The following is a 27,084-nucleotide window of genomic DNA, read 5'->3' on the forward strand; positions in this document are numbered from 1 at the left end:
CATATTTGGTGTCACTGCATTCAGAAATGCCTGATCCAACAAAATCTAAAATCAATTAATCTGATTAGTGAGAAAAAAAAATCAAAATGCCATTACGATTTTTTGGTTGATGCAATATTGCATTTGAAGCCTTCTTTACAGGTTACGATTTAGCATACGATATCGTATGCGATCGTAACCGCCCCATCGTATGTGCGGCACATTCAATTTGTTGAACGTGTCGCACAAACGAGTAACCCCCCGTCACACGTACTTACCCATCCATACGACCTCGATGTGGGCGGCGAAAGTCCACTTCCTGGAGTGGGAGGGACGATCGGCGTCACAGCGACGTCACGCGGCAGCCGGCCAATAAAAGCGGAGGGGCTGAGATGAGCGGGACGTAAACATCCCGCCCACCTCCTTCCTTCCTTCCGCATTGCCGGCGGGAGCCGCAGGACGCAGGTAAGATCTGTTCATCGTTCCCGGGGTGTCACACACAGCGACATGTGCTACCCCGGGTACGATGAACAACCTGATGTTCAATTTTTAGGAACTGAACGACGAGCATGCGATGAACGGTTTACCGTTCAGTCGCTATCGCACGTAGCTGTTACATGCTACAATGTAACTTACGATGCCGGATGTGCGTCACTTACGAAGTGACCCCGCCGACACATCGTAAGATATATTGTAGCATGTAAAGCGCCCTTAACTGGCGATCAAAACATCTAATCCAATCAAAACTTGTATTTTTAAAAACGTCAGTTTAAGACACAAAAAAGTAGTTATCACTGAGCCCATGATCCTGAAAAATGAGAACGCTATGGGTCTTAGAAAATGTAGACAAAATGCAATTTTCTTTTACCAAATTTCAAATTTTTTTTCACCACTTAGATAAATGTAAAAAAATACATGTTTAGGTAATGACGAACTCGTACTGATCTTGGAAATCATATTACCAGGTCAGTTAATCCATATAGGGAACATGTTAAATAAAAAACATATATAACAATTGTGCAATTGCACTCTTTTTGCAGTTTCACTCGACTTGGAATTTTTTGCCCGTTTTCCAATACACTGTGCAGAATTATTAGGTAAATGAGTATTTTGATCACATGATAATCTTTATACATGTTGTCCTACTCCAAGCTGTATAGGCTTGAGAGCCAACTACCAATGAAGTAAATCAGGAGATGTGCATCTCTGTAATGAGGTGGGGTGTGGTGTAATGACATCAACACCCTATATAAGGTGTGCTTAATTATTAGGTAACTTCCTTTCCTTTGGCAAAATGGGCCAGAAGAGAGATTTGACGGGCTCTGAAAAGTCCAAAATTGTGAGATGTCTTGCAGAGAGATGCAGCAGTCTTGAAATTGCCAAACTTTTGAAGCGTGATCACTAAACAATCAAGCGTTTCATGGCAAATAGCCAATAGGGTTGCAAGAAGGGTGTTGGGCAAAAAAGGCGCAAAATAACTGCCCATGAATTGAGGAAAATCAAGCGTGAAGCTGCCAAGATTCCATTTGCCACCAGTTTGGCAATATTTCAGAGCTGCCATATTACTGGAGTATCAAAAAGCACAAGGTGTGCCATACTCAGGGACATGGCCAAGGTAAGGAAGGCTCAAAAACGACCACCTTAGAAAAAGAAACATAAGATAAAATGTCAAGACTGGGCCAAGAAATATCTTAAGACTCATTTTTTAAAGGTTTTTTTGGACTGATGAAATGAGAGCGACTCTTGATGGGCCAGATGGATGGGCCAGAGGCTGGATCAGTAGAGGGCAGAGAGCTCCACTCCGACTCAGACGCCAGCAAGGTGCAGGTGCGGTACTGGTATGGGCTGGTATCATCAAAGATGAACTTGTGAGACCTTTTTGGGTTGAGGATGGAGTGCAGCTCAACTCCCAGACCTACTGTCAGTTTCTGGAAGACAACTTCTTCAAGCAGTGGTACAGGAAGAAGTCGGTATTAAGAAAAACATGATTTTCATGCAGGACAATGCTCCATCACATGCATCCAACTACTCCACAGCGTGGCTGGCCAGTAAAGGTCTAAAAGATGAAAAAACAATAACATGGCCCCCTTGTTCACCTGAGCTCAACCCCAATTTTTTTTTTATCGTATTCCACTCGCTCCGTGTTACTCGCCGTGTGTGCTGACCCTCACTTAGCTAATGAAATGAGGTGTCAGCCCATCTCTTAAAAACTTGTCATTTACACAAAGAGGTGGTAGAAACTCATTTCTGTTTGAAGCCTAAAGCAAAAGGGTTTATGATTAGGACCAAACCTGACAATGAGACATCAGGAACATTTAATCAATATAGTACAGTGTATTAGTGAATTTAATCATATTACAAATCATATATAGTGGAAACTTTTTATTTTTCTGCTAGACAACTCCTTTGACTTATATAACTAAAGGTGAGCACATTTGCTGAAATTCACATTAAGTCTGTTTCAGGCAATTTGGCAAGAGCAAGTCTGACAGAATTCATTCTGCACGAAAGAAAAGTGCTCCAAATCCATCAGATGTCTTAAAGTGTATCACTTTGAAAAGGGTTGGATACGGTCTTAGGAGATCTCATACTCCTTAGCAAAAACACAGCCTTACTACTGTCCAAGTGACCTGGCTGTACATATCTATGGGTAAATAGATGATAACCGTTAGTAAAGCAGACTGTTTAACTACAAAGGCTTTTTTATGCTTTCTAAAATTGAATTTATTGCAATTGTAAATTATTTTTATTTAAAAATAATTTATTTTCAAAAAACATACCGTACATTTGTTTCAATTAATATTGATTTGTATTTCTCAAAATAAAATAATTTTTTTACTTTACATTTTAAAATGTATAATTTTTTGTTTTAAAAAGCTAAATCTAAATTTGTAAACATTAAAATTTGAAATGAAAAATATTTTTAAAAACATTTTTATATTTGTAGCAAGCTGGGCCAAGCCCATGGTCCTTCTACCCTGTCTTAGGCTATCTGTAACATAGTAGTGATGTTTTGTAGAATTTGATCAAAATGATTTTCCAATTTTTTTGGAATCTCAAAAGTAGAGGAATATAAAAAAACACATTGTACTGAAATTGAGGTTTGCAGAATCAATTGAGTCATCTCTACTTATAACTAGCAGAATTATAGTTGGGGCAAGAGTGTTTCTTTAGGTTTTCATACAAGTAAGGCTTCACTCAGCAAATACCATACTATGTATCTCATGAGTTAAAGGGAACCTGTCACCAAATTAATCCCATATAAGCTGCGACCACCACCAGTAGGCTCTTATATACGGCATTCTAGAATACTGTATCTTCAGTTGTGCCCAAAAGTTTACAATCCCCTGCAGATTTTTTTCTTTCTTGGCCGTTTTTCAGAGAATATGAATAACAACACAAAATTTTTTTTCTACTCATGGTTAGTGGTTGGGTGAAGCCATTTATTGTCAAATTACTGTGTTTTCTCTTTTTAAATCATACTGACAACCAAAAACATCCAAATGGCCCTGATCAAAAGTTCACATGCCCTGGTGATTTTGGCCTGATAACATGTACAGAAGTTGACACAAATGGGTTTGAATGACTAATAAGGTTAACATCCTGACCTGTGACCTGTTTGCTTGTAATCAGAGTGTGTGCATAAAAGCTGAGTGAGGTTCTGGGATCCAGACAGACACTTGCATCTTTCATCCAGCCACTTACGTTTCTGGATTGTGAGTCATGGGGAAAGCAAAATAATTGTCAACAGATCTATGGTAAAAGATAGTTGAACTGTATAAAATAGGAAAGGGATACAAAAAGATTTCCAAGGAATTGATAATGCCAGTCAGCAGTGTTAAAATTGTGATTAAAAAATGGAAAATCAGGGGCTCTGTAAAAACCAAACCACAATCAGGTAGACCAACAAAAAAGTCGGCCACAACTGCAAGGGAAATTGTTTGGGATGCAAATAAAAACCCACAAATAACATCAGCTGAAATACAAGACTCACTGAAAACTAGCGGTGTGGCTGTTTCAAGATGCATTATAGGGAGGCACTTGAAGAAAAAGGGGATGCATGATCGAGTCACAAGAAGAAAGACATTACTGTGCAAATGCCACAAAGTATGACAAAGTATGACAAAGTATGCCAAACAGCACAGAGACAAGCCTCCAAACCTCTGGAACAAGATAATTTGGAGTGATGAGACCAAAATCAAACTTTTTGGCCACAACATAAACATTACAGTTGGAGAGGTGTCAACAAGGCCTATGATGAAAGAAGCACCATTCCTACTGAAAAGCCCAGAGGTGGATCGCTGATGATGTGGGGATGTGTGAGCTACAAAGGCACAGGAAACTTGATCAAAGTTGAAGGAAAGATGAATGTAGCACGCTATCAGCCAATACTGAAGGCAAATTTGCACTGAGGAGTAGAGATGTGCCACCCCCCTGGCATTCGAGTTTGGTTCGGTTCGTCGAATGGAGGCCCCGTTCGACGAACTGTCGATGAACCGTTTGACGAATCACTCGAATCCCATTGAAAACAATGGGAGGCAAACACAAACACATAACAACACATTATACATGTACACATACAGTTAATAAACATTGCCATAACACTTTCAGGTCCCCGTGACGCGTCCTGCACTCTGTCTTCCGCCGCTTTTCCTTCCGATAACCCCTGCGTCCTCCCGGTAGCCAGCACTGATGATAGGACCTATCATGATGTCAAAATAGCATGTGACCAGTCACGTGTCTATTATCTCATTGGCTACAGACTGGTCCCATGGCTAGACGCCATTGCTAGGTTCTGTCAGTGCATCTCTCCGGTACGCGGTGATCATTCAAGCATCACCGTGTACCGGCGAAATGCTGTGGCACATGGTCGACTCACCGTTCCTGCATGTGTGCGCTCTTTACAGAGTCAGCCCACATGCAGGGACTAGCTGTCACAGCCGGTAAATAGCGGCACCGGGAATCACGTGATCGGAGCACCATTGCTATGGTAACCCGCCTGTCAGCGGTGACATCACCGCTTACAGCATGCAGCTTCTGCTTACTCACTGAGGGAATAGACTGCACGGGGAGCAGCAGCGTCTTCCTCCCATGCAGTGCAGTCTGATGTAGCAGAGCTGCATGGGTTGAAGGAGAAATGGATCGTGGAGGGATGAGAGGGAGTAATAAACATTGAGTCTCTAATGTGTCTGTGTATTTATTTCTATTAAAGTATTTTTTCTCTGTGTGGTGTCTTTTTTTTGAACCCTTTATTGGAGATTCTTAATGGCCAGGTCAAACTTGCCTGACATTAAGAATCTCTGGCTTAATACTAGCTAGTAAAACAAAGCTAGTATTAACTCATTATTACCCAGCAAGCCACCCGGCTTCAGGGCTGCTGGAAGAGTTGGATACAGCGCCAGATGATGGCGCTACTATAAAAGCGCCATTTTCTGGGGTGGCTGCGGACTGCAATTCGCAGCAGAGGGGCCCAGAATCCTCGGGCCAACCTGTGCTGCGGATTCCAATCTCCAGCTGCCTAGTGTACGTGGCTAGACACAAAAATGGGGCGAAGCCCATGTCGTTTTTTTTTTAATTATATCATGAAATTCATGAAATAATTAAAAAAAGGGCTTCCCTATTTTTTTTAGTTCCCAGCCAGGTACAAATAGGCAGCTGGGGGTTGGGGGCAGCCTGTACCTGCCTGCTGTACCTGGCTAGCATACAAAAATATGGCGAAGCCCACGTCATTTTTTTGGGGGGCAAAAAACTCCTGCATACAGTCCTGGATGGAGTATGCTGAGCCCTGTAGTTATGCAGCTGCTGTCTGCTCTCCTGCATACACTAGTGAATGGAGAATGCTGAGCCTTGTAGTTCTGCAGCTGCTGTCTGCTCTCCTCCATACAGACAGACAGCAGCTGCAGAACTACAAGGCTCAGCATACTCTATCCAAGACTGTATGCAGGAGTTTTTTGCCCCCCCCCAAAAAAATTACGTGGGCTTTGCCATGTTTGTGTATGCTAGCCAGGTACAGGAGGCAGCTACGGGCTGCCCCCGACCCCCAGCTGCCTATTTGTACCCGTCTGGGAACCAAAAATATAGGGAAGCCTTTTTTTTTTTAATTATTTCATAAATTTCATGAAATAATTTTTTTAAAAAAATGACGTGGGCTTCGCCCAATTTTTGTGTCCAGCCAGATACAACTAGGCAGTTGGGGATTGGAATCCGCAGCTCAGGGTGCCCAAGCTTTCTGGGCACCCCTGCTGCAAATTGCAGTCCACAGCTGCCACAGAAAATGGCGCTTTCATAGAAGTGCCATCTTCTGGCGCTGTCTCCAACTCTTCCAGCTGCCCTGGTGACGGGTGGCTCGCTGGGTAATAATGGGGTTAGGGCTAGCTGTATATTATCAACTGGCCCTAAGCCCGAAATTCATGGTGTCACGCCAATATTAGACATGGCCACTAGAGTTGAGCGCGGTTCGTGGTTCGTGGTTCTCCAGTTCGCGGCTCGAGTGATTTTTGGGCTGTTCGAGATCGAACTAGAACTCGAGCTTTTTGCTAAAAGCTCGATAGTTCTAGATACGTTCGAGAACGGTTCTAGCAGCAAAAAGCAGGGCTTTTTACAGCTACAGTGAGCAGGAGCCATCGCTGGCAGCCTGCCACAAGCTGGTAACCAAGATAAACATCGGGTATCCAAGCAAAGCGCTTTGGTTAGTAACCCGATGTTTATCTTAGTTACGTGCAGGAAGCCCACACTTTCCCGCTCAGCTCGCTCCACCCCCTCCTGCCCGCGGCATGTACACATACATACACATACACAAACACACACACACACACACATCCACCCCCCCCCCCCGCCCGCCCGCCCGCCCGCCCGCCCGCTCGCTCGCTCGCTCGGCTTACCTGCGGTGATGAAGTCCCGCCATCCCGACCTCAGCGCTGTCACTGTCCTCCATGGCCGCCGCTTGTCACATCACCTCTCGCTTCCGACCCGAGACTGACACTGGCGGTGACGTCACGGACCTCTCGCGATACTTGATGTGAAGGCGCCGGTCATTGACCTCAGTGACAGGGGCTGTCAGTGTGCTGGAGATCAGCGCAGGTAATGTACCTCGCTGACAGCAGCACTTCTCATGCCCTGCAGTGACCTGGGCTGACCCATTGATGTTAGCTCAGGTCACTGCACTGCTCTCCCAGCCAATGGGGAACATCCTGCTCTTCATTGACTGGGACAGTGTGCATCGTCATGGCAACCCCTTGGATTACACCAGACCTGGATTTGTTTTTCAATCTAATAAATTGGTTAAAGAGGGAATGTTTTGGGGAGTGTTTTTTCAAATAAAAATGTGTTTGTCGTGTATTTTTTTTTATTACTGACTGGGTTGGTGATGTCGGGTATCTGATAGACGCCTGACCTCACCAACCCCAGGGCTTGATGCCAGGTGACATTACACATCTGGTATTAACCCCAAATATTACCCCGTTTGCCACCGCACCAGGGCGCGGGATGAGCTGGGGCGAAGCACCAGGATTGGCGCATCTAATGGATGCGCCACTTCTGGGGCGGCTGCGGCCTGCTATTTTTAGGCTGGGGAGATTCCAATAACCATGGACCTCCCTAGTCTGAGAATATCAGGCCCCAGCTGTCTGCTTTACCTTGGCTGGTGATCCAATTTTGGGGGACCCCTACGTGGTTTTTTTTTTTAATTATTTATTTAATTTAAAATAACAGCGTGGGGTGCCCTCAGTTTTGGATTACCAGCCAAGGTGAGGTTGCCAGCTGTGGTCTGCAGGCTGCAGCCGTCTGCTTTACCCTAGCTGGCTACAAAACTAGGGGGAACCCTATGTCATTTTTTTTTTCATTTTTTTGGCTAAATACAAAGCTAAGCACCCCTTAGTGCCACATGAAAGGTACCAAAGGGTGTTCCACTTTTTCTCCATTTTTTTCTCCACTTTCTCTCCACTTTTTCTCCACTTTTTCTCCATTTTTTTCTCCACTTATTCTCCACTTTTTCTCCTCTTATTCTCCACTTTTTCTCCACTTTTTCTCCACTTTTTCTCCTCTTATTCTCCACTTTTTCTCCACTTTTTCTCCACTTTTTCTCCATTTTTTTCTCCACTTTCTCCACTTTTTCTCCACTTTTTTCTCCACTTTTTCTCCTCTTATGCTCCACTTTTTCTCCTCTTAATCTCCACTTTTTCTCCACTTTTTCTCCACGTTTTCTCCACTTTTTTCTCCACTTTTTCTCCTCTTATGCTCCACTTTTTCTCCACTTTTTCTCCACTTTTTCTCCACTTTTTCTCCACGTTTTCTCCACGTTTTCTCCACTTTTTTCTCCACTTTTTCTCCTCTTATGCTCCACTTTTTCTCCACTTTTTCTCCACTTTTTCTCCACTTTTTTCTCCACTTTTTCTCCACTTTTTCTCCTCTTATGCTCCACTTTTTCTCCACTTTTTCTCCACTTTTTCTCCACTTTTTCTCCACTTTTTCTCCACTTTTTCTCCTCTTAATCTCCACTTTTTCTCCTCTTATGCTCCACTTTTTCTCCACGTTTTCTCCACTTTTTTCTCCACTTTTTCTCCTCTTATGCTCCACTTTTTCTCCACTTTTTCTCCACTTTTTCTCCACTTTTTCTCCACTTTTTCCTCCACGTTTTCTCCACGTTTTCTCCACTTTTTTCTCCACTTTTTCTCCTCTTATGCTCCACTTTTTCTCCACTTTTTCTCCACTTTTTCTCCTCTTAATCTCCACTTTTTCTCCACTTTTTCTCCATTTTTTCTCCACTTTTACTCCACTTTTTCTCCACTTTTTTCTCCACTTTTTCTCCTCTTATGCTCCACTTTTTCTCCACTTTTTCTCCACTTTTTTCTCCACTTTTTCTCCTCTTATGCTCCACTTTTTCTCCACTTTTTCTCCACTTTTTCTCCACTTTTTCTCCTCTTATGCTCCACTTTTTCTCCACTTTTTCTCCACTTTTTCTCCTCTTAATCTCCACTTTTTCTCCACTTTTTCTCCACTTTTTCTCCACTTTTTCTCCACGTTTTCTCCACGTTTTCTCCACTTTTTTCTCCACTTTTTCTCCTCTTATGCTCCACTTTTTCTCCACTTTTTCTCCACTTTTTCTCCACTTTTTCTCCACGTTTTCTCCACGTTTTCTCCACTTTTTTCTCCACTTTTTCTCCTCTTATGCTCCACTTTTTCTCCACTTTTTCTCCACTTTTTCTCCTCTTAATCTCCACTTTTTCTCCACTTTTTCTCCACTTTTTCTCCACTTTTTCTCCACTTTTTTCTCCACTTTTTCTCCACTTTTTCTCCTCTTATGCTCCACTTTTTCTCCACTTTTTCTCCACTTTTTCTCCACTTTTTCTCCACTTTTTCTCCACTTTTTCTCCACTTTTTCTCCTCTTAATCTCCACTTTTTCTCCTCTTATGCTCCACTTTTTCTCCACGTTTTCTCCACTTTTTTCTCCACTTTTTCTCCTCTTATGCTCCACTTTTTCTCCACTTTTTCTCCACTTTTTCTCCACTTTTTCTCCACTTTTTCCTCCACGTTTTCTCCACGTTTTCTCCACTTTTTTCTCCACTTTTTCTCCTCTTATGCTCCACTTTTTCTCCACTTTTTCTCCACTTTTTCTCCTCTTAATCTCCACTTTTTCTCCACTTTTTCTCCATTTTTTCTCCACTTTTACTCCACTTTTTCTCCACTTTTTTCTCCTCTTATGCTCCACTTTTTCTCCACTTTTTCTCCACTTTTTTCTCCACTTTTTCTCCTCTTATGCTCCACTTTTTCTCCACTTTTTCTCCACTTTTTCTCCACTTTTTCTCCTCTTATGCTCCACTTTTTCTCCACTTTTTCTCCACTTTTTCTCCACTTTTTCTCCTCTTAATCTCCACTTTTTCTCCACTTTTTCTCCACTTTTTCTCCACTTTTTCTCCACTTTTTCTCCACTTTTTTCTCCACTTTTTCTCCACTTTTTCTCCTCTTATGCTCCACTTTTTCTCCACTTTTTCTCCACTTTTTCTCCACTTTTTCTCCACTTTTTCTCCACGTTTTCTCCACGTTTTCTCCACTTTTTTCTCCACTTTTTCTCCTCTTATGCTCCACTTTTTCTCCACTTTTTCTCCACTTTTTCTCCTCTTAATCTCCACTTTTTCTCCACTTTTTCTCCACTTTTTCTCCACTTTTTCTCCACTTTTTTCTCCACTTTTTCTCCACTTTTTCTCCTCTTATGCTCCACTTTTTCTCCACTTTTTCTCCACTTTTTCTCCACTTTTTCTCCACTTTTTCTCCACTTTTTCTCCTCTTAATCTCCACTTTTTCTCCTCTTATGCTCCACTTTTTCTCCACGTTTTCTCCACTTTTTTCTCCACTTTTTCTCCACTTTTTCCTCCACGTTTTCTCCACGTTTTCTCCACTTTTTTCTCCACTTTTTCTCCTCTTATGCTCCACTTTTTCTCCACTTTTTCTCCACTTTTTCTCCTCTTAATCTCCACTTTTTCTCCACTTTTTCTCCATTTTTTCTCCACTTTTACTCCACTTTTTCTCCACTTTTTTCTCCACTTTTTCTCCTCTTATGCTCCACTTTTTCTCCACTTTTTCTCCACTTTTTTCTCCACTTTTTCTCCTCTTATGCTCCACTTTTTCTCCACTTTTTCTCCACTTTTTCTCCACTTTTTCTCCTCTTATGCTCCACTTTTTCTCCACTTTTTCTCCACTTTTTCTCCACTTTTTCTCCACTTTTTCTCCACTTTTTCTCCACTTTTTCTCCACTTTTTCTCCACTTTTTTCTCCACTTTTTCTCCACTTTTTCTCCTCTTATGTTCCACTTATTCTCCACTTTTTCTCCACTTTTTCTCTACTTTTTCTATGGTCGGTCTACCCATTAGCTCTGCCATGCATAGTGTAGCTCTACACCTACTGCACATGTTACTTTATGATTGACATCTCTTTCGTACCAGAGCTGTCTAAGTCTACTCTGACCCCATATTTGTCATTACTATATTGTCCTTGTACTGTATTATGACATTTGTATCATGTGTTTCATTTCTTGCTGTGTTGCAATTTTTTTGCTGCATCCCAATTGTACCTCTACATTGTTCGAGTTTATGTTATTGTTCTCTCACTCTTATGTGATACTGATTATTGTCATTTTTCATGATTACATGCAGATAAGTCCAATCTGACGAAGGCTCAGGCCGAAACGTCATTTGTAACTTGTTTTGGACAAAAACATATATGCTTATGAAAAAAAAATTTTCTTAATACGGACCAATAAAGAGTGATTTTGCATTACTATCCGTTGTGACTTACTGACTTAGTCTGGGAGATATAGAGTGCCGAGGTTACTCACTAATTTTATCTATTATTACCTCTGAGCACCTATATACCAGTGAGCAGAGCTTCCTCTACAGTAGTTCTCCTGATTAGGCATGCCCTTACCTCATGAGCAGGGCATTGCAGCTTTGGTAGCAACCATTACGACATGGACTCTGCTGCTGTGGACCCGGGGAGAGTGAGTGCAGATTCATTGCACCCACACTCCTCACATGAAGGGTCCGCACTCCTAGAAAATGGGGGATACGTTCCCTGAGTGTCTCCCCCCCCCATATTCTAGACGGTCCAGAGTCGTCGTGGGACCCCTTTATTTTTTTTCTTACAATAAATTGGTGAAAGAGGAAATGTTTTGGGGACTGTTTTTTCAAATAAATTTCTTTTGTCGATTTTTTGTTTTTGTTAGTACTGACAGTTTATGATGTTGGGTATCTAATAGACGCCATGACATCACAAACTGCTGGGCTTGATCTCAGGTGACTTTACAGCTAGTATCAACCCGATTTATTACCCCGTTTGCCACTGCACCAGGGCACGGGATGAGCTGGGGTGAAGCGCCAGGATTGGCGCATCTAGTGGATGCGCCACGTCTGGGGTGCCTGCGGCCTGCTATTTTTAGGCTGTGAAGGCCCAATAACTATGGACCTTCCCACCCTGAGAATACCAGACCACAGCTGTCCGCTTTACCTTGGCTGGTGATCCAATTTGGGGGGTCCCCTACTTTTATTGTGTAATTATTAATATTTATAAAATAATTATAAAAAAGAGCCTGAGGGGACCTCCACATTGGATCCCCAACCACGGTAAAGCTGCCAGCTGTGGTTTTCAGGCTACAGCCGTCTGCTTTACCCTAGCTGGCTATCAAAAATGGGGGGACCCAACGTAATTTTTTTTTTTTAACTATTTTTTAAATAGAAAAAATTAATGGGCTTCCCTGTATTTTGATTGCCAACCAAGGTAACGGCAGGCAGATGGGGGTGGCAACCCATAGCTGTCTGCTTTATCTGCGCTGAGAATCAAAAATACCGCGGAGCGCTACGTCATTTTTTTAAAGATTTATTTTTACAGCACTGTGATGTCCAGCAATCAAAATACAGGGAAGCCCATTTTATTTTTAGTTATTTAAATAAATAATTAAAAAAAATATATGTTAGCTCCCACTGCATTTTTTGTATTGCTAGCTAAGGGTAATCCAAGCAGCTACTGGCTGCTAACCCCCACTGCTTGGTGTTACCTTCACTGGCAATGGAAAATCCAGGGAAGCATTTTTTTTTTTTTTTGCCAAAAAGCTACAAAAAAAGGACGTGAGCTTCGCCATATTTTTGTATGCTAGCCAGGTATAGCAGGCAGGTGCTGGAAGAGTTGGATACAGCGCCAGAAGATGGCGCTTCTATGAAAATGCCATTTTCTGAGGCGGCTGCAGACTGCAAATCGCAGCAGTGGGGCCCAGAAAGCTCAGGCCAACCTGTGCTGCGGATTCCAATCCCCAGCTGCCTAGTTGTACCTGGCTGGACACAAAAATGGGGCAAAGCCTACGTCATTTGTTTTCTAATTATTTCATGAAATTCATGAAATAATAAAAAAAGGGCTTCCCTTTATTTTTGGTTCCCAGCCGGGTACAAATAGGCAACTGGGGGTTGGGGGCAGCCGTACCTGCCTGCTGTACCTGGCTAGCATACAAAAATATGGCGAAGCCACATAATTTTTTCAGGGGGCAAAAAACTTCTGCATACAGTCCTGGATGGAGTATGCTGAGCCTTGTAGTTCTGCAGCTGCTGTCTGTCTGTATGGAGAAGAGCAGACAGCAGCTGCAGAACTACAAGGCTCAGCATACTCCATCCAGGACTGCATGCAGAAGTTTTTTGCCCACCAAAAAAATGACGTGGGCTTCGCCATATTTTTGTATGCTAGCCAGGTACAGCTGGCAGCCACGGGCTGCCTCCAACCCCCAGTTGCCTATTTGTACCCGGCTGGGAACCAAAAATATAGGGAAGCCCGTTTTTTTTAATTATTTCACTTATTTCATGAAATAATTAAAAAACAAATGACGTGGGCTTCGCCCTATTTTTGTGTCCAGCCGGGTACAACTAGGCAGCTGGGGATTGGAATCCGCAGCACAGGTTAGCCCGAGGTTTGTGGGCGCCTCTGCTGCGGATTTCAGTCCGCAGCCGTCCCAGAAAATGGCGCTCTCATAGAAGCGCCATCATCTGGCGCTGTATCCAACTCTTCCAACAGCCCTGGAGCCGGGTGGCTTGTTGGGTAATCATGAGTTAATACTGGCTTTGTTTTACCAGCCAGTATTAAGCCAGAGATTCTTAATGTCAGGCACGTTTGACCCGGCCATTAAGAATCTCCAATAAAGGGTTAAAAAAAGACACCACACAGAGAAAAAATACTTTAATAGAAATAAATACACAGACACATTAGAGACTCCATCTTTATTACCCCCTGTCAGCCCTCCACGATCCTGCTCTTCTGTCTTCTTTCTTTCTAGTGTAGTAGTAGTGACGATTGTAGTGAGGGGCATCACTTGGGGCTGGGGAACCTCCATCCTAACTACAATGCTCACTACAATCGGGAAGCAGCGTGCAGCCTTCACTCCGTGAGTGATCACTGCTGGCTGCTAGCGGTAACAGCGGTAACGCTGACAGACGCGTTACCATAGCAACGGTGCTCCCGGAGCCGCGGTTAGCGGTGACGTCACCGCTAACTGCGTTGCTATGGCAACGGTGATCTCCGTTAATGACCGGCTGTGTCAGCCGGTCCCTAACGGAACGGGGAGTCGACCGTGTGCTAGAGCATGTCGCCGGTACACGGCGATACACATATGTGCACCGTGTACCGGAGAGATGCACTCGCAGGTCCTACATGACGTGTCATAGTCATGTGACCAGTCTGTAGCCAATGAGATAATAGCCACGTGACTGGTCACATGGCTATTTTGACGTCACGATAGGTCCTGCTTCTCTGCTGGCAGTGCAGGTCACCGGGAGGATTCAGCGATCATCGGATGGAATAGCGGCAGGAGACAGAGTGCAGAAGGGATCGCGAGGACCGGTAAGTGTTATGGCAATGTTTATTAACTGTTTGTGTACATTTATAATGCATTTTTATGTGTTTGTGATTGCCTCCCATTATAGCCTATTGGTTCTAGTTCGGTTCGTCGAACGTTCGACGAGCCGAACTCGAGCCAGACCCCCCGTTCGGCGAACCGCCTCGAGCCGAACCGGGACCGGTTCGCTCATCTCTAATGGCCACCATGAATTTCTAGTACAGATAAAAAAAAACACAATACACAGAAAAATATTTTTATTAGAAATAAAACACAACACAATTAGTGACTCCATCATTATGGAAATAAATAAACCCCCTCCGCAGTAATCCTGGGTCAAGGGTCCCGCGCCGTCCAATCCGGATCCAATATCATCTGATCGGTTTGCTGGAAGGCAAAACGATCAGATGATGTGTCAGGTTCAAGGGCCTGAATCACATGACACAGCAGCTGATTGTATAAACGGCTTTTATACAATCAGCTGAGGCATCAGTGCAAAAAACCCCAAAAAACTACACACTTCTGTGCAGACTCCTGTCTGACAGCATCAGCTGATAGTTTAGCCGGCCAGGCGGTAAAAAGCCGGCCTCACTGCTCGACTTAGGTGACCGCATCAGCTGATCATCACCAGGTCTGAGAGAGAGAGAGAAGGGGGGGAGAGAGATGGAAAGAGAGAGAGGGGGAGAGAGAGAGATAGAAAAAGAGAAAGAAAAAGAGAGAGAAAAAGAAAGAAAGAGAGATTGAGAGAAAAAAAAGAGAGAGGAAGAGAAAGAGAGAGAGATAAAGAGAGAGATATAGAGAGAAAAAGAGAGAAAGAGAGAGAGAGATTGAGAGAAAAAGAGGGAGAGAAAGGGAGAAAGAGAGAGAGAGAAAGAGAGAGAGAGAAAAAGAGAGAGAGAGAAAGAGAAAAAGAGAGAGGCGAGAGAGAGAGGGGAGAGAGGAAAAGAGAGAGGGGGAGAGAGAGAAAAAGAGAGAGAGAAAAAGAGAGAGAAAGAGAGAAAGAGAGCGGGAGAGAGAGAGACGGAAAAAGAGAAAAAGAGAAAAAGAGAGACTGAGAAAAAGAGAGAGAGAAAAAGAGAGAAAAAGATAGAGAAAAAAAGAGAGAGAAAGAGAGAGAGAGAAAAAGAGAGAGAAATAGAGAGAAAGAGAGATTGAGAGAAAAAGAGGGAGAGAAAGAGAGAGAGAGAAAGAGAGAGAGAGAAAAAGAGAGAGAGAGAAAGAGAAAAAAGAGAGAGGCGAGAGAGAGAGGGAAGAGAGAGGAAAAGAGAGAGGGGGAGAGAGAGAGAAAGAGAGAGAAAAAGAGAGAGAGAGAGGGAGAGGGGGAGAGAAAGAGGGAAAAAGAGAAAAAGAGAGACTGAGAAAAAGAGAGAGAGAGAGAAAAAGAGAGAAAAAGATAGAGCAAAAAAGAGAGAGAGAAAGAGAGAGAGAGGGAGAGAGGGAGAGAGAGAGAAAGAGAGAAAGCCAAAGAGAGAGAGACAGAGAGAGAGAAAGAGAGAAAAATAGAGAGAAAGAAAGAGAGAGAGGGACAGAGAGAAAGAGAGAGAAAAAGAGAGAGAGGAGAGAGCAATACAGCCTCATTTCGTGAACTACTTGCTTTTAGAGGTGTTTCCTGTGGCTCACAGCTGATGTCCGGCTTCTCCCTTCAGTGCATAATTAAATTAAATTATAATTTAAAATAAATTCAATCTTTTATTGGGACGGCCGGGACTTGAACTCATGAACTATTGCTTCTTAGACGGGAGCTCTATCTATTGAGCCACTGGCTCTAATGAGAAACATAGGCAGATTTGGTAATCTTGACGTCTACATTGCAGAATGAGGTCTGGTGATAGCCCGGCTCACTTCAGGTGCTATGTGGAGAGGACACAGATCGCTCCCTGTCATCTTCATGTAGCAGAGCTGACAGTGTCGTGTGGATTACTTTGGACCTGGATTGTTTGGGGATTTTAAAAAAAAGGTAAATGAGGTTTTCTTTGTCTTTTATTCCAAATAAAGGATTTTTCGCTGTGTGTGTTTCTTTACTTTCACTTACAGTTTAATCATGGAAGGTGTCTCAGGGAGACGCCTGGCATGATTAACTCCTTATTACCCCGATTACCACCGCACCAGGGCAATTCGGGATGAGCTGGGTAGAGTCCCGGGACTGTCGCATCTAATGGATGCGGCAATTCCGGGCGGCTGCTGGGTGATATTGTTAGGGTTGTGGGCTCCCCATAGCGTGGTGCTCTCCATCCTGACAATAGCAGCCTCCAGCCGTGTGGCTTTATCCTGGCTGGTATCAAATATGGGGGGAACCGCATTTTTTTTTTTTAATTTATTTATTTTACTGCACGATATAGACCCACCCGCCGGCGGCTGTGATTAGTTGCAGTGAGACAGCTGTCACTCAGCGTGGGGACGTGTCTGACTGCAACCAATCATAGGCGCTGGTGGGCGGGAAAAACACGGAATAGCTAATTGAATAATGAAGTGGCAGCCATTTTCAAAAGAGGAAATGCCGCTGGAGATTTGTGACAGCCGTCAGCGAGACGCTCTTGATCGGTGAGTAGGAAAGAGAGAGGGATTGTGCTGGGGATGCAGGACACATGCAGATATGAAAGGTGCGAACAAACTTACTGTGAAAAGCCACGCTTTTGGTGCTCGAACGTAACTCGAACTGCCGAACTTTTACCAAATCGTTCGAGTTCGTCGAACGACTCGAACACCCCCTAAAATCACTCGAACATGAATTTGACGAACCTCGAACCTCGCTCATCTCTACTCATGAGCCTGGTAGCTGTGCATGGGAGGAACTTGGATGTCAACCTGTCATTAGCTACAGCAGAGCAACATGATGGTTCTTGAGTTGCCATCTCAGTCTTCTAACCTCAATAACATTGAGCCACTCTGGCGACTACTTACTCAATCGAGTATACAGATGGAAAGACTGGCCAACCAACAATACAAGACAATGGAGAATACCACCCACTTACAATCAATCCGCCTCTTCAGGGAGCGAATCCAGTGGCAGCCACACAAATCCAACCTCTTTTTTAGGTCATGGAAAAAGAAGAACAAACCAACGAGGAGGTCGAGGAGGAGGAGGAGACTGGGGGATGACGTTGAGATCACAGGTAAGGGTCCCAATCTAGTCATTAATATCTCAGACTATGCAAAAGATGAGGATGTCCAGCTCTTCAGGCAAAAAAATCACGTCTTTATTTTATCATGCAGACACAAAGAATGACATGACCAGCACAACGCGTTTCAGGTGAAAGCACTCACCCTTAATCATGATACTGGATAGATGGTGCTGCAAAGCTTATATGCAAATGCTAATCAATGTAACAGATGTTTAAATTACTTCAGCACCTTACATGCATGAAATAGGTTTTACCATGAAAAACATTACATGCATATACAATTAAAAAACAATGATACAATACAATACAATACAATAAAGTACACATTTTTCAATGGTTTTCTGGATTTGAAGATATATACGTTTATAACCAAACCAGTTGCAGTGCGCCATTCAGTGTGTGCAGATATAACACCTTCAAGTTTAATGCACATACAGTTAGGTCCAGAAATATTTGGACAGTGACACAATTTTCGCGAGTTGGGCTCTGCATGCCACCACATTGGATTTGAAATGAAATCTCTACAACAGAATTCAAGTGCAGATTGTAACGTTTAATTTGAAGGTTTGAACAAAAATATCTGATAGAAATTGTAGGAATTGTACACATTTCTTTACAAACACTCCACATTTTAGGAGGTCAAAAGTAATTGGACAAATAAACCAAACCCAAACAAAATATTTTTATTTTCAATATTTTGTTGCGAATCCTTTGGAGGCAATCACTGCCTTAAGTCTGGAACCCATGGACATCACCAAACGCTGGGTTTCCTCCTTCTTAATGCTTTTCCAGGCCTTTACAGCCGCAGCCTTCAGGTCTTGCTTGTTTGTGGGTCTTTCCGTTTTAAGTCTGGATTTGAGCAAGTGAAATGCATGCTCAATTGGGTTAAGATCTGGTGATTGACTTGGCCATTGCAGAATGTTCCACTTTTTTGCACTCATGAACTCCTGGGTAGCTTTGGCTGTATGCTTGGGGTCATTGTCCATCTGTACTATGAAGCGCCGTCCGATCAAATTTGCGGCATTTGGCTGAATCTGGGCTGAAAGTATATCCCGGTACACTTCAGAATTCATCCGGCTACTCTTGTCTGCTGTTATGTCATCAATAAACACAAGTGACCCAGTGCCATTGAAAGCCATGCATGCCCATGCCATCACGTTGCCTCCACCATGTTTTACAGAGGATCTGGTGTGCCTTGGATCATGTGCCGTTCCCTTTCTTCTCCAAACTTTTTTCTTCCCATCATTCTGGTACAAGTTGATCTTTGTCTCATCTGTCCATAGAATACTTTTCCAGAACTGAGCTGGCTTCATGAGGTGTTTTTCAGCAAATTTAACTCTGGCCTGTCTATTTTTGGAATTGATGAATGGTTTGCATCTAGATGTGAACCCTTTGTATTTACTTTCATGGAGTCTTCTCTTTACTGTTGACTTAGAGACAGATACACCTACTTCACTGAGAGTGTTCTGGACTTCAGTTGATGTTGTGAACGGGTTCTTCTTCACCAAAGAAAGTATGCGGCGATCATCCACCACTGTTGTCATCCGTGGATGCCCAGGCCTTTTTGAGTTCCCAAGCTCACCAGTCAATTCCTTTTTTCTCAGAATGTACCCGACTGTTGATTTTGCTACTCCAAGCATGTCTGCTATCTCTCTGATGGATTTTTTCTTTTTTTTCAGCCTCAGGATGTTCTGCTTCACCTCAATTGAGAGTTCCTTAGACCGCATGTTGTCTGGTCACAGCAACAGCTTCCAAATGCAAAATCACACACCTGTAATCAACCCCAGACCTTTTAACTACTTCATTGATTACAGGTTAACGAGGGAGACGCCTTCAGAGTTAATTGCAGCCCTTAGAGTCCCTTGTCCAATTACTTTTGGTCCCTTGAAAAAGAGGAGGCTATGCATTACAGAGCTATGATTCCTAAACCCTTTCTCCGATTTGGATGTGAAAACTCTCATATTGCAGCTGGGAGTGTGCACTTTCAGCCCATATTATATATATAATTGTATTTCTGAACATGTTTTAGTAAACAGCTAAAATAACAAAACTTGTGTCACTGTCCAAATATTTCTGGACCTAACTGTACATATGTGCCAATATATCATATTTAAATACATAAATCTGCACTCAACAAATGGCGCACACCGGAATTTTTTTTTTTTTTTCTTTTTCTCTTTTTTTTTTTTACAAACATATTTACTCATGTATATCCCCATGTATATGCACACATATTGCCCTTCTATATATGTGCTCAGTTGTCATACTATGTAAAAGCTTTTAAGTACCTCAATGCTTATATATGAACTCAAATAGATTTATATACTTTGAAGGAAGCCTCATTTTTTATTGTCAAAAGTTTATTTTAATTACAAAAAAAAAAAAAAAAAAAAAAAAATTTTCAAAAACTTTTTTTATTTTTTTGATTAAATCATTATTTAAACTATGCTTCAATGCAAAAAACACATGGTTGTTCTATATTATGGTAGAACACAAAGCGCCATGTTGATTGTAACGCAATATAACCGCACAAGTCGCAGATGGTGTAAATTTGGTATGAATTAAAAACGCAAGTAGGAGTTTTGGCTATGTATGCATGCACACTGCTTCTATATTTGTGCTCGATTTATATTGTGTAGGGGCTGTTAGGTTTGAACTAGAAGATTTAATATCTGTGTTATATAAGTTTCATCCTACTCAGGAAAAAATTCCTTTTTTTTCCCCTTTTTTTTCTTTCTTTTTTCTCCTTTTTTATCAATTGATGTCTATGAAACATGCTTTAATAAATTTATATGCTTGAAAAGAAAAATACCACAGCCAAATATATAATGAGCTGACCTTCAGCTTTAACATTAGGGGTTAAACTGCAACAATTGTTCCAAGGGGCGAAAACACACCCTGTAGTTAGCATTTGTGAAAAAAAGAAAAAAATTTTGAAATAACTTTTGTTTTTTTGGTTAAATTGTTATTTAAACTATGCTTCGATGAAAGAAACACATTGTTATTCTATATTATGGTAGAACACAAAGCGCCATATTGAGTGCAACACAATATAACCGCACAAGTCGCAGATGGTATAAATTTGGTGTGAATTAAAAGCACAAGTAAGAGTTTTGGCTATGTATATATGCACACTGCCCTTCTATATTAGTGCTCGATTTATATTGTGTGGGGGCTATTAGGTTTAAACTAGAAGGTTTGATATCTGTCATATAAGTTTCATCCTACTCAGGAAAAATTTATGAATTGATGTCTGTGAAACATACTTTAGTAAATTTGTATGCTTGCAAAGAAATACCACAGCCAAAAATGTAATGAGCTGACTCTCAGCTTTAACATTAGGGGTTACACTACAACAATTATTCCAAAGAGGCTAAAACACACCCTGCAGTTAGCATTTGTTGCAACCACACAGAGGGAGCCAAGTATCTCCAACAATGAGGGGAAAAAAAAACAAAACAAATTTTCCCCCACAACAACTAAATAAGTGTGACGCCTATAGCCACATAAATCACAAGTGGTGTAAATTAAAAACGCACGTTACAACTTTGGCTGTGGGTTCTTGAATTATAACATAATCATTGATGTATATTTGTTTGCCCCTTTAATTTTTGAAGCCAATATACCAATGTCATAACAATATGGCAATGGATTTATTGGGCACAAGATTGTTTTTCCCACCCACCAAAAGCAGTGCAAGACAAGGCTTTAGTTTCTATCACCTAATAGAAAATCATGAGATCCCTGCGGAGATTCAAACCACAGGGAAAGGTGGTTTTTAATTTGAATATCCACCAGGCTTCTCTCTTACGCAAACGTTTTTCCATGTTACCCCCTCTATGCGACTTTTGTATTTTTTCTATTCCATACACCCGCAAAGTATCCAATGTGCCTTGATGTTTGTTGATAAAATGTTTTGATAACTGAGATGTGCCCCCAGAGGTTTTTTTATGTATTACATCATATATATGTTCTTTTATGTGTGTGTGCAGTTCTCGTTTTGTACTTCCAATATATTTTAGTTTGCAAGTTATGCATTCTGCCAAATACACTATATATGAACTTCTACAATTTATAAAAGTTTTTATCGCATAGCTACTGCTAGCATCACTGTTTTCAAAAGATGTGATCTTTTTAGGAGTCAATGGGCACATTTTACACTGTTTTCTCGCACAATGGTAAAAACCCTTTAAAGACAGCCAGTTGGTGCCTAGAAGATTTGATTGTTTATTTTTATTTTTGATGTCACTTGGAGATAACTTATCTCCCAGTGACATTGCTTTTTTGGCAACTACTCTACAATTATTATTGAGAATTTTTTTCAAGGTTGTGTCTGTTTTTAATATAGTTAGATTGCGGAAAAAAATCTTTCGTATGTCCGCAAACTGATTACTATATCGTAAGGCTAAAGTGATGGCTGAATTAGCAATTGGTTGTTTATTAGTTGTGGTCTGAGTGGTGGTTTTCGTAGAATTAATTTTTGATTTTACAACCTTTTGTGCTCTATTTAACATCCATTCTTTGTAACCTCTTTTTTTGAGTCTTATACTAATGGTATCTACTTCAGTTTGGAGGTTTTTCTGAGAGTTGCAATTTCTATGCGCTCGTTGCTCTCTATATCAAATTAGCAGACTACTAGTTGGTTTTCTGGACCTTACCCCTCGTGCTCATTCAGCCTTTAACATGAATGGCTGCAGTCAACGTCTGAATAAAGCAAAACTGCTATTTGGAGCCACAGATATCAATGCACCTGCTGTTTTTGCAACAAGCAATGAATCTGTTAAAACACTGCAAAGATTAGCAGAGAAAGAAAATAGAATTTGGTGGAATATAACCACCTTAAAAAATTATGTTGAAAAATCTATTATTCCAAGGGGCTTACGCCTGAAGAAAATTCCTAATACAATTTACTCTGAGAACTTTGTTTCTAAATGGAATGACACGCTATCCTCGTGCTCCTTGAAACTCATGGGCTTGATTATTGAACATGAGGAAATCACACTCAAGGAGACTCAGACAGGCTTGGATGAAGCAAAATCCACACTAAAAACAATCACTTCTGAAGCAGACTACATGGATACGATTAATCGCATACAAGCAGCAGTTGATAAAATTGAAATAAGCATCATGGATATGAAAAAACGCAAGTTAAATAGAGACTTACATGACTATTCAGCTAACCAGGTGTATGAATGGGGCAGATGGGAAAACACCAACAGATGGAAAAGTCCACGCTCCATACTAAAGACTCCCAGAGTAAAATCCAAAGTTTCATTTGGCTCCTCTGATCTAGATACTTCTGTGGGTTACACCACAGATGAATCATCTGCTGAATCAACATTTCAACCTTCAAAAAACTACTACAGAAAACAAAAGTATTTCAGAGGAAATGCAGAAGAAGAGGTAGGAAACACAAATCCAAAAGGCTATACCCTGCGTCCCAAAAAGACATAGACTATAATGTAAATTTTGATGTCATTAATTTATCTTCCTGTGACATTACGGCAACACAAAGAGCACTTCTTGCTCTGGGTTTAAATTTTGCACCAACTAATAATTTTGATTTGTTTGGTACATTGTGTGATATTAACAAATTTGTTCGTAATGTTGTGGTAAAAAAACATTTTGTTGGGGATGATACTGTGCAATCCGATGCCAATATAGTTGAACATGAAAATATGTATACAAATTTTAAATTTAAAGAACAAATGGCATTGCTAACATTGGAAGAGTTGGGAGATCAATACAAACTAGAGTCCCCCAATGGTAGAGATTCTGCCCCTAGTATTTCCAATCCGGATTTTTATCCGTTAAATGAAAGATGTGAAGCCATAGTAAACTTCCAAAAAAATATGGAGAGGGATCTGAGACTGCTACATGAATCTGGCAAAAACAACAATCTCAGTAACTTAAATGTCCAACAGAGAGAGGCACTTTGTCAACTTGAGAAAAATTCAGATATTATAATCAAAAAATCTGACAAAGGGGGATCGGTGGTAATAATGGACAAAGCTGATTATATTGATTGGATGCGCCTTTTGGTGTCTGATACCAACACTTATGTCCCTGTCGCCACTGACCCCACCATCACCATCGATAAGAAAATTCACAAGCTAATCAATGAGGGGGCTTCCCTTGGCTGTTATGACAAAAAATACGCTGAGCGGCTTAAAATTAATAATCCCAGAACACCCATCCTCTATGGGTTACCTAAAACACATAAAGGGGAGAATCCACCCCCCATGCGGCCCATAGTATCGGGCATTGGCTCGGCGGGCGAGAGGCTGGGGCAGTGGATTGACTCTGTTTTGCAGCCCCTGGCCCGCCGTGTTCCAGGTTACCTCAGGGACACTATTAGTGTTTTAAATGAAGTTAATGATATAAAGTGGCAAAATACCTATGGCTGGATAACAGCAGATGTCATTTCTCTTTATACTTCAATACCCCAACAAATAGCAATAATGGCAGTCCAACATCACTTGGCAAAATATTCAAATTTTGATAACGAAAAAATTTCCTTCATAGTAGAAGCTATCAGGTTTCTTATGGCGAACAATTACTTTTTGTTTGATTCCCAATTTTTTATTCAAAAAACTGGAGTTTCTATGGGTGCTAAGTATTCCCCGTCAGTCGCTAATTTAATTATGAGCTGGTGGGAAGAGGTATATATCTATTGTGACAGTAATCCATTTGTGGGATGTGTGGTCTGGTACGGGAGATTCATCGATGAGGTCATCATGGTATGGGCGGGTGGTGGGTCTCTCGTATCTGACCTCACTATGTACATAAATAATAATCCTTTCAATCTAAAATTTAAGGTGGATTTTCAACAACACACTGTGAATTTTTTGGACTTACGAATGACGGGTCTTAACACTGGGTTAATAGAAACATGCACCCACAGAAAACAAGTATCAGGAAATACAATTTTGCATGCAGCAAGTCACCATCCCTCACATACCATCAAGGCCATACCAGTAGGAGAAATGCAACGAGCGCATAGAAATTGCAACTCTCAGAAAAACCTCCAAACTGAAGTAGATACCATTAGTATAAGACTCAAAAAAAGAGGTTACAAAGAATGGATGTTAAATAGAGCACAAAAGGTTGTAAAATCAAAAATTAATTCTACGAAAACCACCACTCAGACCACAACTAATAAACAACCAATTGCTAATTCAGCCATCACTTTAGCCTTACGATATAGTAATCAGTTTGCGGACATACGAAAGATTTTTTTCCGCAATCTAACGATCTTAAAAACAGACACAACCTTGAAAAAAATTCTCAATAATAATTGTAGAGTAGTTGCCAAAAAAGCAATGTCACTGGGGGAGAAGTTATCTCCAAGTGACATCAAAAATAAAAATAAACAATCAAATCTTCTAGGCACCAACTGGCTGTCTTTAAAGGGTTTTTACCATTGTGCGAGAAAACAGTGTAAAATGTGCCCATTGACTCCTAAAAAGATCACATCTTTTGAAAACAGTGATGCTAGCAGTAGCTATGCGATAAAAACTTTTATAAATTGTAGAAGTTCATATATAGTGTATTTGGCAGAATGCATAACTTGCAAACTAAAATATATTGGAAGTACAAAACGAGAACTGCACACACGCATAAAAGAACATATATATGATGTAATACATAAAAAAACCTCTGGGGGCACATCTCAGTTATCAAAACATTTTATCAACAAACATCAAGGCACATTGGATACTTTGCGGGTGTATGGAATAGAAAAAATACAAAAGTCGCATAGAGGGGGTAACATGGAAAAACTTTTGCGTAAGAGAGAGGCCTGGTGGATATTCAAATTAAAAACCACCTTTCCCTGTGGTTTGAATCTCCGCAGGGATCTCATGATTTTCTATTAGGTGATAGAAACTAAAGCCTTGTCTTGCACTGCTTTTGGTGGGTGGGAAAAACAATCTTGTGCCCAATAAATCCATTGCCATATTGTTATGACATTGGTATATTGGCTTCAAAAATTAAAGGGGGAAACAAATATACATCAATGATTATGTTATAATTCAAGAACCCACAGCCAAAGTTGTAACGTGCGTTTTTAAATTACACCCCTTGTGATTTATGTGGCTATAGGCGTCACACTTATTTAGTTGTTGTGGGGGAAAAAATTGTTTTGTTTTTTTTTCCCCCCTCATTGTTGGAGATACTTGGCTCCCTCTGTGTGGTTGCAACAAATGCTAACTGCAGGGTGTGTTTTAGCCTCTTTGGAATAATTGTTGTAGTGTAACCCCTAATGTTAAAGCTGAGAGTCAGCTCATTACATTTTTGGCTGTGGTATTTCTTTGCAAGCATACAAATTTACTAAAGTATGTTTCACAGACATCAATTCATAAATTTTTCCTGAGTAGGATGAAACTTATATAACAGATATCAAACCTTCTAGTTTAAACCTAACAGCCCCCACACAATATAAATCGAGCACTAATATAGAAGGGCAGTGTGCATATATACATAGCCAAAACTCTTACTTGTGCTTTTAATTCACACCAAATTTATACCATCTGCGACTTGTGCGGTTATATTGTGTTGCACTCAATATGGCGCTTTGTGTTCTACCATAATATAGAATAACAATGTGTTTCTTTCATCGAAGCATAGTTTAAATAACAATTTAACCAAAAAAACAAAAGTTATTTCAAAAAATTTTTCTTTTTTTCACAAATGCTAACCACAGGGTGGGTTTTAGCCCCTTGGAACAATTGTTGCAGTTTAACCTCTAATGTTAAAGCTGAAGGTCAGCTCATTATATATTTGGCTGTGGTATTTTTCTTTTCAAGCATATAAATTTATTAAAGCATGTTTCATAGACATCAATTGATAAAAAAGGAGAAAAAAGAAAGAAAAAAAAGGGGAAAAAAAAGGAATTTTTTCCTGAGTAGGATGAAACTTATATAACACAGATATTAAATCTTCTAGTTCAAACCTAACAGCCCCCACACAATATAAATCGAGCACAAATATAGAAGCAGTGTGCATGCATACATAGCCAAAACTCCTACTTGCGTTTTTAATTCATACCAAATTTACACCATCTGCGACTTGTGCGGTTATATTGCGTTACATTCAACATGGCGCTTTGTGTTCTACCATAATATAGAACAACCATGTGTTTTTTGCATTGAAGCATAGTTTAAATAATGATTTAATCAAAAAAATAAAAAAAGTTTTTGAAAATTTTTTTTTTTTTTGTAATTAAAATAAACTTTTGACAATAAAAAATGAGGCTTCCTTCAAAGTATATAAATCTATTTGAGTTCATATATAAGCATTGAGGTACTCCGAAGTGCAGGAAAATCCACATAATATAGATATTAAGCTTCCATGTCGGAACTTAAAAGCTTTTACATAGTATGACAACTGAGCACATATATAGAAGGGCAATATGTGTGCATATACATGGGGATATACATGAGTAAATATGTTTGTAAAAAAAAAAAAGAGAAAAAGAAAAAAAAAAAAAAAAAATTCCGGTGTGCGCCATTTGTTGAGTGCAGATTTATGTATTTAAATATGATATATTGGCACATATGTATGTGCATTAAACTTGAAGGTGTTATATCTGCACACACTGAATGGCGCACTGCAACTGG

At 40.8% G+C, this 27,084-nt stretch overlaps 1 long non-coding RNA gene across 1 annotated transcript in view; it reads left to right on the top strand.

Moving 5' to 3' along the window:
• The window catches only part of LOC142301851 (uncharacterized), a 78,280-nt gene that overhangs the window by 43,274 nt on the left and 7,922 nt on the right, over positions 1 to 27,084 (top strand). Inside the window, exon 3 of the long non-coding RNA XR_012752894.1 lies at positions 17,379 to 17,455. This is a non-coding gene — a long non-coding RNA (uncharacterized LOC142301851). The remainder of the gene's footprint in view (positions 1 to 17,378; positions 17,456 to 27,084) is intronic.

Source organism: Anomaloglossus baeobatrachus, chromosome 4, assembly GCF_048569485.1.
Source record: "Anomaloglossus baeobatrachus isolate aAnoBae1 chromosome 4, aAnoBae1.hap1, whole genome shotgun sequence".
Classification (NCBI taxonomy): Eukaryota; Metazoa; Chordata; class Amphibia; order Anura; family Aromobatidae; genus Anomaloglossus; species Anomaloglossus baeobatrachus.